The sequence below is a fragment of the Mastigoproctus giganteus genome, chromosome 14, assembly GCF_048544385.1.
Source record: "Mastigoproctus giganteus isolate SK-2022 chromosome 14, ASM4854438v1, whole genome shotgun sequence".
NCBI lineage: Eukaryota > Metazoa > Arthropoda > Arachnida > Uropygi > Thelyphonidae > Mastigoproctus > Mastigoproctus giganteus.
Window position 1 is genome coordinate 116,351,107 of NC_143588.1, and position 13,938 is coordinate 116,365,044.

At 38.8% G+C, this 13,938-nt stretch overlaps 2 protein-coding genes across 2 annotated transcripts in view; both read right to left on the minus strand.

Annotated features, from left to right (window-relative positions):
• Positions 1-5,123, minus strand: part of LOC150075621 (intracellular coagulation inhibitor 1-like) — a 91,187-nt gene extending 86,064 nt beyond the window's left edge. Inside the window, exon 1 of the mRNA XM_090388594.1 lies at positions 4,961-5,123. The gene's annotated coding sequence lies outside the window, so the exon portion shown is untranslated. The remainder of the gene's footprint in view (positions 1-4,960) is intronic.
• Positions 1-13,938, minus strand: part of LOC150075625 (uncharacterized) — a 73,233-nt gene that overhangs the window by 42,103 nt on the left and 17,192 nt on the right. The gene's annotated exons all lie outside the window — the stretch shown is intronic.

Here is a 13,938-nt window from a genome sequence, read left to right on the forward strand (position 1 = left end):
TAGGATCTCTAGTACTTCCTGGGGTTCATACTTGTAGTACGGTACACTCTCTAGTGGAGTCCCTCAGGGTTCAGTATTGGGTCCATTATTGTTTTCTGTATTTATAAATGATATTGATGATGGTATATCAAGCTTAATGTCCAAGTTTGCAGACGATACGAAGGTTGGTAGGGTTGTCAAGGACACTACTGACACTATGCTACTGCAACAGGATCTGGAAAGGTTGAGCAGATGGGCTGAGAGGTGGCAAATGAAGTTTAACATTGACAAATGTAAAGTATTACATATGGGAAACAGCAACCCCAAAGCAACATATCAACTCTGTGGTACTACACTGACAGTGGTAGAGAATGAAAGGGACCTGGGGGTGATTGTGCAGGTAGATATGAAGTTTTCTGAGCAGTGCAGACGGGCTGCAAGGGTAGCTCATGGTCTATTGTCGATGATATATAGGAATTTTTCTAGCAGGGATAGGGAGGTGATTATTCCCTTGTATAAGGCAATGGTCAGACCGCACCTAGAGTACTGTAGAGTACTTTGACCAACTGGTATTTGTTCTTCGTGACGATGGTCCTTCTCTGGTTTGCTGTTCAGTGACCTGAATAACTGGGAATTGTTCCAGCCACTTAGTATGTAGTCTAGCCCTGTAAGTTGTCGTATCGGTCTTCAGCTTCGTTATTTCATGGTATGCGTGCATGAGGTAAGTATTCATTTCGATGCTCCACTTCATGCATTGGCATTTTCTCCCTTCCTTGCGCAGGAAGCACTTCCAGTTGGTGGGGCTGGATGGTCTTGCCCTTCTCTTGTGGTAGCCATATGGTGGACAGCGCCACTAGCTCCCCTGTCTTCCTCGGGAGACCGTCTCTGATTTTTCGAACTGACCACTCTGCCTAAGGCCTGAATGTGAGTGACTTTATCTTGTGCCACACTCGATGCAGTATGATTAATATTTCCCTACGACATCATCCATTATTGGAGGTGGACCTGTTTAGCTTTGGCTTATGTCCAGTGGTAATTCTTGCGAGTGATGACAGATGGCACCACAATCCGCCTTAGCCGCCACTCCGACTTTGGGGTAGGTAGGTCCCTTGCAGCAACTTTCACGATGTTTATTTATTTTATTAATTTTTATTACTATTAATTTATTTATTATTATTATACCGGTCTCCCAGCGTGATGGAGCCGCGTTCGCATCCGCCAAGACGGTACTCGAACACTGGCCCATCAGGCTGGTAGTCCAGTGTTGTAACCACTGGGCCATCGTGCCCCCTTCATTATTATTATTATTAGCCATATGGTGCAAGGAAGCCTGAGGCTTATGCTGCACCAGCCAAAAAAAATTCCCAAGTTACCCTGAGAGAGTGAGAGTCAGAAGTAGAAAGCAATCACCAAGAAAGAGAAGAATGATGATATCCAGCTCAGGCCCCTGGGTGTACTAAGCCATCTGGTGTATTACATCTGGTGTACTCACCAGATGTGAGCCGCTGGGGTTTAAGCCAATAATTGTCAGCAAATTATGCTATGTAATTACAATCTAGTATGTTTTGTTTTGTTCTCTTTATTTTCTAACAGACTTTGGCACTTTTTCTAAAAGAAATGATGACTAAGTATGGAATGTATGTTTGTCAAAACAAGATGCACAGCTAAAATTTAATGATCTAGTACCATTGGAAATCACTTCCTGTCTAGTGCTTAGGCTTTTCTTATATCACTGGACATAGCGAGTTTTGAGGGTTAATATGTAGGGTGTGTGTTTGTGTGCATGTGCACGCGGTGAGGAAGGCAAGTTTAGCAAGGACGGCTAAAGGCAATTTTAATCCAAGCCAGAAGTAAACATTAGTATTAGTAGAGGCATATGATGCATGAAAGCAAGCTTATACAGCATTAGCCAAAAAAAAAAAAAAAAAATTCTGAGTTGCCCTGAGAGAGAGAGAGAGAGAGAGAGAGAGAGAGAGAGAGAGAGAGAGAGAGAGAGAGAGAGAGAGAGAGAGATAGAGAGAGAGAAGTAAAAGGGAATCACCAAAAAAAAGAAGAATGATTATATCCAGCTCAGGACGCTGGCTATGCCAAACCCATACTCACTAGATGTGAGCCCCTGGGGTTAATGTATATGTTACAAAATCTGTATATTCATGAATGTTATAATAAGAGAATATGAAAAAAAAATTGGGAACAAAAGGAAATATTTATTATTTAACATCTGAATACTACTCAGTTCACAAAAACCACATTGCTGAAAATAATCACAGTTTAGTAATATGAAAATAACCAATTAAAATCCTCCCCCCCCCAAAAAAAAAAACACAAATTATATTAAACATGCAAGTATTATAGTAATCTTATTATTCTTTTGCGCTTTTTTTTTGCATACGTATCAATCAACTCATTTATTAATTTTTCAGATAACTCATTCGGGCCTTCTAAGCTTATCTTCTTGCAATATTACAGTACAGATGCATATACACTGGTGTGCAAAACTTAAGGACCAACACTATTTCTGAAGGTTACAACCAAAAAATCTTTACTTAAGGTACTCTTTACCGATGAGAGTAGATTCAGTCTCAGCAGCGATTCTGGACGTCAGTCAATCTGGCATGAGGATGGCACACGGTATCACCCCTCAAACATCACTGAAAGGAATCGATATGGCGGTCGAGGTGTTCTCGTCTGGGGAGGCGTTATATTGGATGGAATTACACAACTCCAGATACTTGAAGGTGGTACTGTAACTGGTGTACGCTACTGTACTGAGATAATTCTTCCCTGTGTGCATCTGTTCCGAGGTGCCATTGGCCCCGAGTTCGTGTTTATGGATGATTAGCATTAGCATTAGCATTAGTAGAGGCATTTGATGCAAGAAAGCAAGCTTATGCAGCATCAGCCAAAAAAAAAAAAAAAAAAAAACCCACTTCCACCTCACCCCTCTGTTCGTTCCAAATACCTGTCCAGCTGAGCCTTAAACTTATTTAGGCTATCAACCTCCACCACAAGGGATGGAAGTCTGTTCCACCAACCAACCACCCGCTGGCTAAAGGCAAACTTCTGCACATCTATCCTACATCTGTCTTTCCTCAATTTGAATTTATGCCCTCTCAGGTGATTTTTCTGAGCTAGAGGAAGAATCCCATCAGCATTGAGCATGCTTAAACCATTCAAGGCTTTATACACCTCTATCAGATCACCTCGCTGGTGCCTAGTCTCCAGACACTGTAATTTGCAAAACTTAAGCCTTTCTTCGTAAGAGCACCCCTTTGTTCCATTCACTAATCTTGTTGCCCTTCTCTGTACTCGTTCCAGCAGCTCTACATCCTTCTTGAAATGAGGCCTCCAGACCTGTATACAGTACTCTAGGTGTGGCCTGACCATTGCCTTATACAAGGGAATGATCACCTCCGTATTCCTGCTAGAAAACTTCCTGTATATCATTGACAATACTCCATGAGCTACTCTTGCAGCCCGTCTGCACTGCTCAGAGAACTTCATATCTGCCTGCACAACCACCCCCAGGTCCTTTTCATTCTCTACCACTGTCAGTGTAGTACCACAGAGTTGATACGTTGCTCTGGGGTTGCTGTTTCCCATATGTAGTACTTTAAATTTGTCCCAATGCTTATGTCACACCAAACTGACTCGACAGTGCACTGTCCAGCAATGTCGACTGGCTTCACTTCCTTGGATTTTATGTGTTTCTTAACTAATAACATAACCCCTCCTCCCTTCCTATCCTCTCTATCCTTTCTGTACACATTGTACTCCCCAAATTCAAAGAACGTATCTTGGAAGCTACTAGGCTTTACATACCAACTAAGAAATATTGTTCAAGGTTTAGGCCTAAATGGATGTCAGGTGAACTAATGAGACATAGGGCAGAGAAGAAAAATGCATGGGATACATATAAATTAACATGTGACACAGAAGCCTATGATAGATATAAGCTGATGTGTAACGAAGTTACAAAGGAGGTTAGGCAGGCGAAGGCAGATTACGAGAAATCTTTGACAAATGATGCAAAGAAAAACAGCAAAGAGTTCTTCACTTGTGTAAATTCTAGAAGGAAGGGGATGAATCAGATTGGTCCACTTGATATCGATAGTTCAACTGTTGATGATCCTGCTCAGGTAGCTAACAAACTAAATGAATATTTTGCATCGACATTCACACATGAGGAGTTATTCAGCGAGGGAAATGCCAGAGGTATATTCAACTCTGGCAGTAAGCTAGATAATCTTGTAATAACTGAGATAATCTTGTAACAACTAATGCTAATTCTAATACCCATGCTAAATTCCCCCCTCCTGGACGACACAAAACAATCAGAAATAAAATGCCTTCCAATAATCACCCAATCAAATAACTCGACCGTACAATCACTCCATTCTACGACCATGCAAATTGCGCAAAGACAAGTAGTACCTAAATTATTGACTTTATGCCAACATTGTGTAAACTGATATATGGCCCCTAAAGAGCGCAGTAAGAAAAAAAATTCAATTGATATTAAACAAAAAAATGTTGCCAAAATTTGAACTCTGAAATATTTTGAACGAATATTAAAATAAAAATAGTAATTTTTATTTTAATATTCGTTCAAGCTCAGAGAGCACAAGATCAGAGGAGTTTACTGCCAGATCCCCTTTGCCATCAATAATGAGTCTATAGTTCTAGCAAACAGATGGCTTGGAAAACTATCAAAACGATTTGTACTAATTTTGATTTTATGACCGAAAAATATAATATATATCGTGCTGTTCTTATATTTTTACTGTAAACTTCAGTTTACATTTAATGCGTTTTAATTTACATTAAAGTTGGGCATAACATGAAAAATAATCTGTGGCCTCTAGGTTGCGCATCATTCAATGAAAAAAAAAAAAAAAAAGAGAAACTTATCACACTGAAGACACTATAATACGGTAATCTTCACTACTGAAAATCTTAATTTATTAAAAATGTTACTTACTAGTATCGTCTTAGCGAAGGGCTAAAATTTTCTCAGACTAAACTATGGAGTATCTCACTATGGATACTTTAATTAGAATTAAAGCGTATCAGCTTAAAGTACCCGTAATCACTAGGTTTATGACTGTTTCGTTTCCATGGCAATATCACAACAGTTGTTGGGAATCCCTGAATGAAGACGCCCTCATAAGATCAATGACACGTGGTCTGCATCTCTCGTTGTGATGAGATTGCACTGATTTGTGTGCATCAGCTCGCAATGCGGATGTTGATGTTTTACATCCCGACTTCTTGTCTCCATCATAGTTCGTCCTGAAATTAAATGGTTGCGAATGCTTTTTTTTTTTTTGTGGTGTGAAACGTTACCGGAAAATTGAAGGTGGTTTATGTGATCAGAGTTCGTAGGGCAGTTACATACAGCTCAAAAAGGTTGTATATTAGAAAAGAAAGTTAATAACATCCCCACCGTTTTTTTTTTTTTTTTTCAATCGCATTTATTTTTTTATCAATTTAATTCAATTTAAATGAAATTAAATATTAATATATTATTTGACTAACAAAGGACTGTTCTACTGCTTCAATATTTCATAACTTCCTCAAATAGACTCGTTCAAAATGAAAAAAAAATATATAAATATTATAATTAGTAGTATTAGTAGTACTATGGTAACAGGCATAATATACATATAGGCAACTGATGCAACATATTAGGGGTTCCCTAAACATCCTGTTATTCTTATATGTAACTGATGAAAGAGTGCTGATAAAAATGTGGAATTTGTCATTCTTCACACTTTGAGAGGCCCAATTTATATAAAATGTGCCTTAAATAAGATTTGATAAGATTGCTATTCATGTTTCCTACACTTACAGTTTTTTCAGTATATCTTTCTTGAAGAAAGGTCTTTAGCATTAGCATTAGTAGAGGCATATGATGCAAGAAAGCAAGCTTATTCAGCATCAGCCAAAAAAAAAAAAAAAAAACACCCTCTCCCATTTCACCCCTCCGTTCGTTCGAAATACCTGTCCAGTTGAGCTTTAAATTTGTTTAGGCTATCAACTTCAACAACAAGTGATGGAAGTCGGTTCCACCAACCAACCACCCGCTGGCCAAAGGCAAATTTCCGCACATCTATCCGACATCCGTCCTTCCTCAATTTGAATTTATGCCCTCTGAGGTGATTATTCTGAGAAAGATGAAGAATCCCATTGGCATTGAGCATGCTCAAACCATTCAAAGCCTTATACACCTCTATCAGATCACCTCGCCGGTGCCTAGTCTCCAGACTCTGTAATTTGCAAAACTTAAGCCTTTCTTCGTAAGAGCAACCCTTTGTTCCATTTACTAATCTTGTTGCCCTTCTCTGTACCCGTTCCAGCAGCTCTACATCCTTCTTGAAATGAGGCCTCCAGACTTGTATACAGTACTCAAGATGTGGCCTAACCATTGCCTTATACAAGGGAATAATCACCTCCTTATCCCTGCTAGAAAAATTCCTGTATATCATTGACAAGACACCATGAGCTACTCTTGCAGCTCGTCTGCACTGCTCAGAGAACTTCATATCTGCCTGCACAATTACCCCCAGGTCCTTTTCATTCTCCACCACTGTCAGTGTAGTACCGCAGAGTTGATACATTGCTCTGGGGTTACTGTTACCCATATGTAGTACTTTACATTTGTCAATGTTAAACTTCATTTGCCACCTCTCAGCCCATCTGTTCAACCTTTCCAGATCCTGTTGCAGCAGCATAGCGTCAGTAGTGTCCTTAACGACCCTGCCAACCTTTGTATCATCTGCAAACTTAGACATTAAACTTGATATCCCATCATCAATATCATTCATAAACACCGAAAACAACAATGGACCCAACACTGAACCTTGAGGAACTCCACTAATAACATTAGTCCACGTTGAGCAGTGTCCATTGATTACCACTCTCTGTCTTCTGCCACTCAACCATCCCCTTATCCATAGCAGCAATTTGCCTCCAATGCCACACTGCTCCAATTTGTGCAGCAGTCTTCCATGTGCAACAGTATCAAAAGCCTTTCTAAGATCCAAATATATAATATCAAAGTTATTCCCTGCATCCAGTTCTTTTGTGACTACATCATAGTATCCAATCAAATTGGTCAGGCAAGACCTGCCCTTAACAAAACCATGCTGCGTCTGAGCTATAACTGAAGTCTTGTCTAGATGATCCTGCAGTGCTTCTTTAACCAGTGCCTCCATTAATTTACCTGGAACAGAAGTTAAACTAACAGGTCTATAATTACTTGTGTCAGCCTTTGATCCTCCTTTGTGAATTGGGGTTACATTTGCACATCTCCAGTCTATGGGTACCTCCCCTGAGTCCAAAGAAGCTCTCATAATTATGGCTAGGGGTTTGCATACTTCCTTTGCTGCCTCCTTTAATATAACTGGATAGATCCCATCCACCCCAGGTGCCTTTTTTATGTTTATCCTCAACAATCTCTCCTCCACTTTCCTCTCAGTTATTACAAAATCATCCAGCTCACTGCCAATGTTTACTTTACCTACATCATTCTCCTTCCTGAATAACTCCTCATGCGTGAATGTAGATGCACAATACTCGTTTAGATTGTTAGCCACCTGAGCAGGATCCTCAACTGTTGAACCATCAATATCCAGTGTACCAATCTGATTCATCCCTTTCCTTCTCGAGTTCAAGTATGTAAAGAACTCCTTTCTGTTTTTCTTTGCATCCTTTGCCAAGGATTTTTCGTAGTCTGCCTTTGCCTGCCTAATCTCCTTTGTGACTTGGTTACAGACCAACTTATATCTATCATAGGCTTCCATGTCACCCATTAATTTGTATGTATCCCATGCATTTTTCTTCTCTGCCACACGTCTCATTAGTCCATCTGACAACCATTTAGGCCTAAACCTTGAACAATATTTCTTAGTTGGTATGTAAAGCCTGGTAGCCACCAAGATTAGTTCCTTGAATGCTTCCCATTTTGAGTTTGCTGGTGGTAACATCATCAGTTGGTCCCACTGTATAGAATTTAAATACTGTCTCAGACCATCATAGTCGCCTTTACGAAAACAAAAACCCTTCCCTTTACCTCTGATGGTAGTTACCTCCTTGAGTAAATCCCACTTCAACACACTGTGATCACTGCCACCTAGTGGTTCATTTATCTGCAGGTTCTTAATGCATGAAGAATCACTACTGATAATCAGATCAAGAGTATTGCTCCCTCTTGTTGCCTCACGAACATGCTGATGTAGAAAACAATCATCCAATAAATCCACAAAAGCCTTGCTAGTGTGCGAGTGACCAACCCACAAATTCCAGTCAATATCTGGGAAATTAAAATCCCCCATTATAAGACTCTCTGATTTACTGGCCCACTCTATTTCCCTGTACAATATATTATTATACTCATCAGAGTCATTAGGCCTATAGCACACTCCTACTCTCAATTTTGATTTCCCTATGCTTATGTCACACCAAACTGACTCGACACTGCCCTGTCCATCGATGTCAACTGGCTTCACTTCCTTTGACTTTATGTGTTTCTTAATTAATAGCATAACCCCTCCTCCCCTCCTGTCCTGTCTATCCTTTCTATATACATTGTATTCCCCAAATTCCAGTTCCGCATTACTTATATCTGTGTGACACCACGTCTCTGATATCCCAACAATATCTGCCTTTGATGTTTTGAGCAATACCTCAAATTCATCAAATTTATTTACCAAACTCCTAGCATTGGTGTACACGCAGGTATACATGCACCTGTTTCTATTCTTAGCTACCCTAACACAACCCATGTGTTTACTTGTAACGCAATGACTACCAGCAGTCTCTGTAATATCCTGCATCTTGTTTTTCAGACTTCTGCTCATTTGAATAGAAGCAGTGCAAGAATCACTTCCACCTCTGCCAGTGGCTACTGTTAATCTATTAGTCCTTGTATCCCCCCCAACTAGCAGTTTTCCGACCCACCTAACACTGCCTCGACGGCATCAGCAAAAATTCTTGCACCCTTTCTATTTAAGTGTATCCCATCCCTGTAGAAGCAATCTCTCCTGTTAACAAGTACAGTCCAGGCTGAAAAAAATTCTACCCCTTGAGCCTTGCACAATCCCTCCAGGGCCGAATTGATCGACAAGGCTTTCATCATATACTCCCTGCTATCATGTCTGGGCAGAATTGCAGACACTTTCAAGTTCAACCCTAATTCACGGCTTTTTTTCAACAGTGACCTGTACTTGCTAAGTAATTCCGCCGGTCTCCTACTCTTAATATCATTAGTGCCAACGTGTACAACTATATCACCTTTTGTGCCCTTAAAAGATGATATCCGCTCTACAACGTCATCAACCTTTGCCCCTGGCAGACATACCCTGGTCCTATTCCACCTATCTTCTGCAAGACTGGCCCAAAGGGATGTAACAAATATTCCTATGGTGGCCTAATGTAGGTTTATGAATCTGGGACCCACAAATTAACTGTGCAATAATCTGCTGGATTGTGTACAGTGCATTCTCTGCTTTTAGCTGGTGGGGTTGCTGCTTAGGTAAGAGTAAGTGAAGAAATGGGAAAACACAAGGATATGGAAGAGAGGGATAATGATATCTCTTTCCCTCTTCCTACTTCTTTTTTAAAGTAGACAGTATGGTAAAGGCATCATTGTAGAGTGCATTTTTGGTTGTTTTTCCTGGTCCACAGATTGAGCTCATTTGAGGGTTTTCACAAATGCTATAAAAAGTAGTTCCAATCTCCCCCCCCCCAGATTTGCTAACCTGGTGCAACTTTCATGCTGCTTCATTCTTTAGTGAACTTTGCACTATGATTGGCAGTAGTATAATTACCACACTGACAGCTCTACAACTGCTGGGGGGAGGGGGAACTGATGGTTAGTTTTTCATGGTTGTCAAATAGCATGGGGTGCCCATTCATAAATTTGAAAGTTACTCTGGTAATAGAAATATGCCATCTGTTTGTTGATTTTGGGGCCTAGGGCTGCAAAATCATAAAATTCACCTCTGTTCAGCAGGGATTCTAGATCCCCCACTATAACCATCAAGACCTCCTTTGAGCCATTCTTAAAACATCCTTCCATGCCATATATGTGATAAAACAAGTCCCAACTGCGAGAGTGAAAATGGGACCAGCTTCTTGGTTGTTAAAATGTTATTTTATCATACTGTATATGCTATGCTTAAGCATTACGCAACCACGAGTTCTATAATGCTTGAGAGGTAAATCTGTTGTTCATTAAAAATGCAGAAAGCACTCCCCTGTGACTGCTTTCAAAACTATTTAGTTCCTTCGTCAGACAACTAGTAGTCTTAATTAGCAACCCTTTTTCAGTTTGTTAATAAATGTACTGCATTTAAATGAGCAGCCAGGTGGTATTTGGAATAAAAGTTTCCCATCAGATACATAACTGTCATTATGTGTATAATAAATTCCTATTAATAGGCCCAATGCAGCAACTGAATAAAAAAGCAGAGTACTATTTCAACATAGATATTGAAATAGTTCTAATTGTTAATGAATTCACCTACCATGTAATGTTATTTGATTAAAAATTATATTAGTTACTTTAGGTCGTGGATAAATGTTTTTTTGTGACTGGAAGGACACTAGAAACTAAAATGTATTACAAAAAATAACTATAAACACAGTGTAGCATTATTTTCTGAAACTGTGGATGCTGCTATTTATATCAGAATATGCAAAAAGTTTACTCAAAAGATCTTTTATAAATGTACAAGACTGTACGTTGAAGAACAGAAACAGCGGTGGCCATTTTCAAACTGTATTCAACATAAAATGGAAATCAAAGGTAGGGTTGCTGGATTTACTAATGGACAAACTGAGACAACGCTTTTATTTTGATATCAGTACATTGATGATATAGTAATAGTAATATTAGTAATAATATTTGCCATATAGTGCAAGGAAGCTATAGGCTTTTGCTGCAGTGGCAAAAAAAACAAAACAAAAAACAAGTGGATAAGAAAACACAAATTATGTGCTTCCCTCTTCACACGGGTAAGTTGACCTTTGAATTTATTTAAACTATCAGCCTCAACCATCTGTGACAGCAATGTGTTTAAGCAATAAACAACCCACTGGCTAAAAGAAAACTTCTTGCAATCTAATCTAGACCTCAAGCCCTGTAATTTGAATTTATAATCCTTATTTCTGGAATTATTTATAACAGTGAGAATTCCACCTTCATTCATTTTACTAATCCCTTTCAGAGCCTTGTAAACCTCATTCAGGTTACCTCTGAGGTGCCTGGTTGCCAAGCTCTGCAGCCCACATAATCAGAATCTTTCCTCATGCAGTCGTCCTTCTGCCAATATCACCATTCGAGTTGCCAGTCTTGGCTCCCTTTCAAGAAGCTCAATGTCTTTTTCAGAAAAGGCCTCCATTCTTGAAAACAATATTCCAGATGTGGCCTTATAATTGTCTTGTACAGTGGGACTATGACCTTCCTATCTCTACAGGATAATGTTCAATAAATTTAATAGGACACCATGGGCTTTCCTGGCTGCCTGTTTACCCTGCTCAGAAAACTTCATATCTGTCCATATTGTAACTCTTAGATCCCTATCCTCCTCCATTGTTTTTAATTCAAACCCACCCCAAGTTTAAGACCTTGCATTTAGCAGCATTAAAACATAGCTGTCACTTCTCTAACCATCTTTGAAGTCTGTTCAAGTCATCCTGAAGGAGTGCTGCTTGGTACTGATCATTAACGATTCTGCCAATCTTTACATCATCTGCAAATTTTGACATTGTGCCTTCTATCCCTTCATCGATGTCATTTTTAAAAATAAGAAACAACAGCGGTCCCAGAACTGATCTTTGAGGGACCCCAATCCTGATGTTATACCAATCTGAAGAATATCCATTAATCATAACTTGACATGGTCAAGTGTTCAATGCAGAAGTACAGTAGTAGTGGTTCCCACTGACTGCAAAATATGGCAAATGATAATATTCATAGTTATAAACAGTATGTCCATGCTGCTAGAATATAAAGACTTATTTAAGAACAAATTAAAAAGACATTTTTCAGACTTTAAAATATTATTATTATTTTTTTTATTTGTGTGTAATCATTGTTATTAACCGAATTCAACTGATTGATCAACTGGTCTGATAAGTGAAATTAAAGTCACCAAATTTCCGAATAAAAAATTATCAGGGGCAGGGAAGAAACGTTCATTCAAAAACCGGGGGGAGGGGGCTCACATCTAGTGAGTATGGACTTGGCACACCCAGGGTCCTGAGCTGGATATCATCATTCTTCTCTTTCTTGGTGATTCCCTTCTACTTTTGACTCTCTCTCTCTCTCTCACTCTCACTCAGGAACTTTTTTTTTTCCCTGGTGCAGCATAAGCCTTAGGCTTCCTTGCACCATATGGCTATCAATAATAATAATAATAATAATAATAGTGTTGTCTGTATTGAAAAATAAGTATTGTCATTTTTCTTGACGTTGTAAATTCACGCCTGTATATTTACACGAATGGCATTTTTTTCTGAAACCGGGACATTGCATTGAATGGTTTCGAAAGATCGTTAATGGACCCCCAGGACACAAGGTCGAAAATTGAGACATCAAAAAAAGAAGTGAAGTTAGAAGTCGACAACACGGCGCCCACATGACGTTTACTAGTCGTCCGCCAGCCTTGTGGGTAGTATTGGTGAATAAACTTTTTCAAAGTACTGTACTCATGACGAAAGTATAATTCGTTATTTTGAAAGTGATGAAGTGTGCGCACTGATTGGAGACTGTTGCCTAATTTATGGTCTAGTAGGTAAACTTTTCTACATTACGATCTGCGTTCGTGTACCCCATATTCCGTCAGTATTCCCCCCTTCCATCAATGGCGCGTCATTGCTGAGGGAAAAAAAAAATTGATTGACAATTCTTCGCGTGTGATTACATATTTCTAATCAACATGCCAAGTAACAGGAGGAAAAGGACGTATTACTTCAATAGTGACTGGGAGGAACAATTTTGTTTTATTTATTTAAACGAAAAGTGTACTTGTTTGTTGTGCCATGCCAATGTTGCGCTTCCAAAGAAAAGTAATGTCGAAAGACACTTTACTACACTCCACAAAAATTTTAATAGTTGTTTCCCTATAAACTCTGAGATCAGAAAAAAAATAATTTCCGATATGAAATCTAATATAACTAAACATCAAATAGTTTATGAGAAGCCAATTCCGGAATCTAGAAGTGCAATGATTGCTTCATATAAAATTTCACATTTGTTGGCTAAGAGGAAAAAACCTTTTGAAGATGGTGAGATTGTAAAAGAAGCCATGTTGACAGTTGCCGACTCACTTTTCCAAAGTTTTAAAAATAAAAATGAAATCATTTCGGCGATAAATACGATTCAGTTATCAACAAGGACAGTTTCGAGAAGAATTGAAGTTATTGCAGCAAATATTGAATCACAATTGGCAGGTGACTTACAGAAATGTGTTTTCTTCTCATTGCAACTTATGGCGGACCCTTCTCATTTGGCTATCATTGTGAAGATGTTGTTTAATGATTTTTCTTCCAAAGAAGAATTTCTAAAAATTCTTCCATTAAAAGGACAAAAAAGTGGTGAAGATATTTATGAAACCTTCAAAAAATATGTCCAAGAAAGTAACATTCCATTACAAAATTTGACTGCGATTATTACAGATGGTGCACCTGCAATGAGAGATTGTAAAAATGGTTTTATTGCTCTATGTAAAGAAGATCCCTTATTTCCAAAATTTGTTTCCAATCACAGCATTATTGATCTGGAAACATTTACAGAAGTTCTTCGATTTGAACATGTTATAGAAATTGTAGCAAAAATAATAAATTTCATAAGAGCCACATCAATGCAACATAGCTTGTTGAAATTGATTTTACAAGATGAAGTTGAATATGTTGATCTCTTAGATATAGACTTTAGATGGCTTAGTAGCAGCA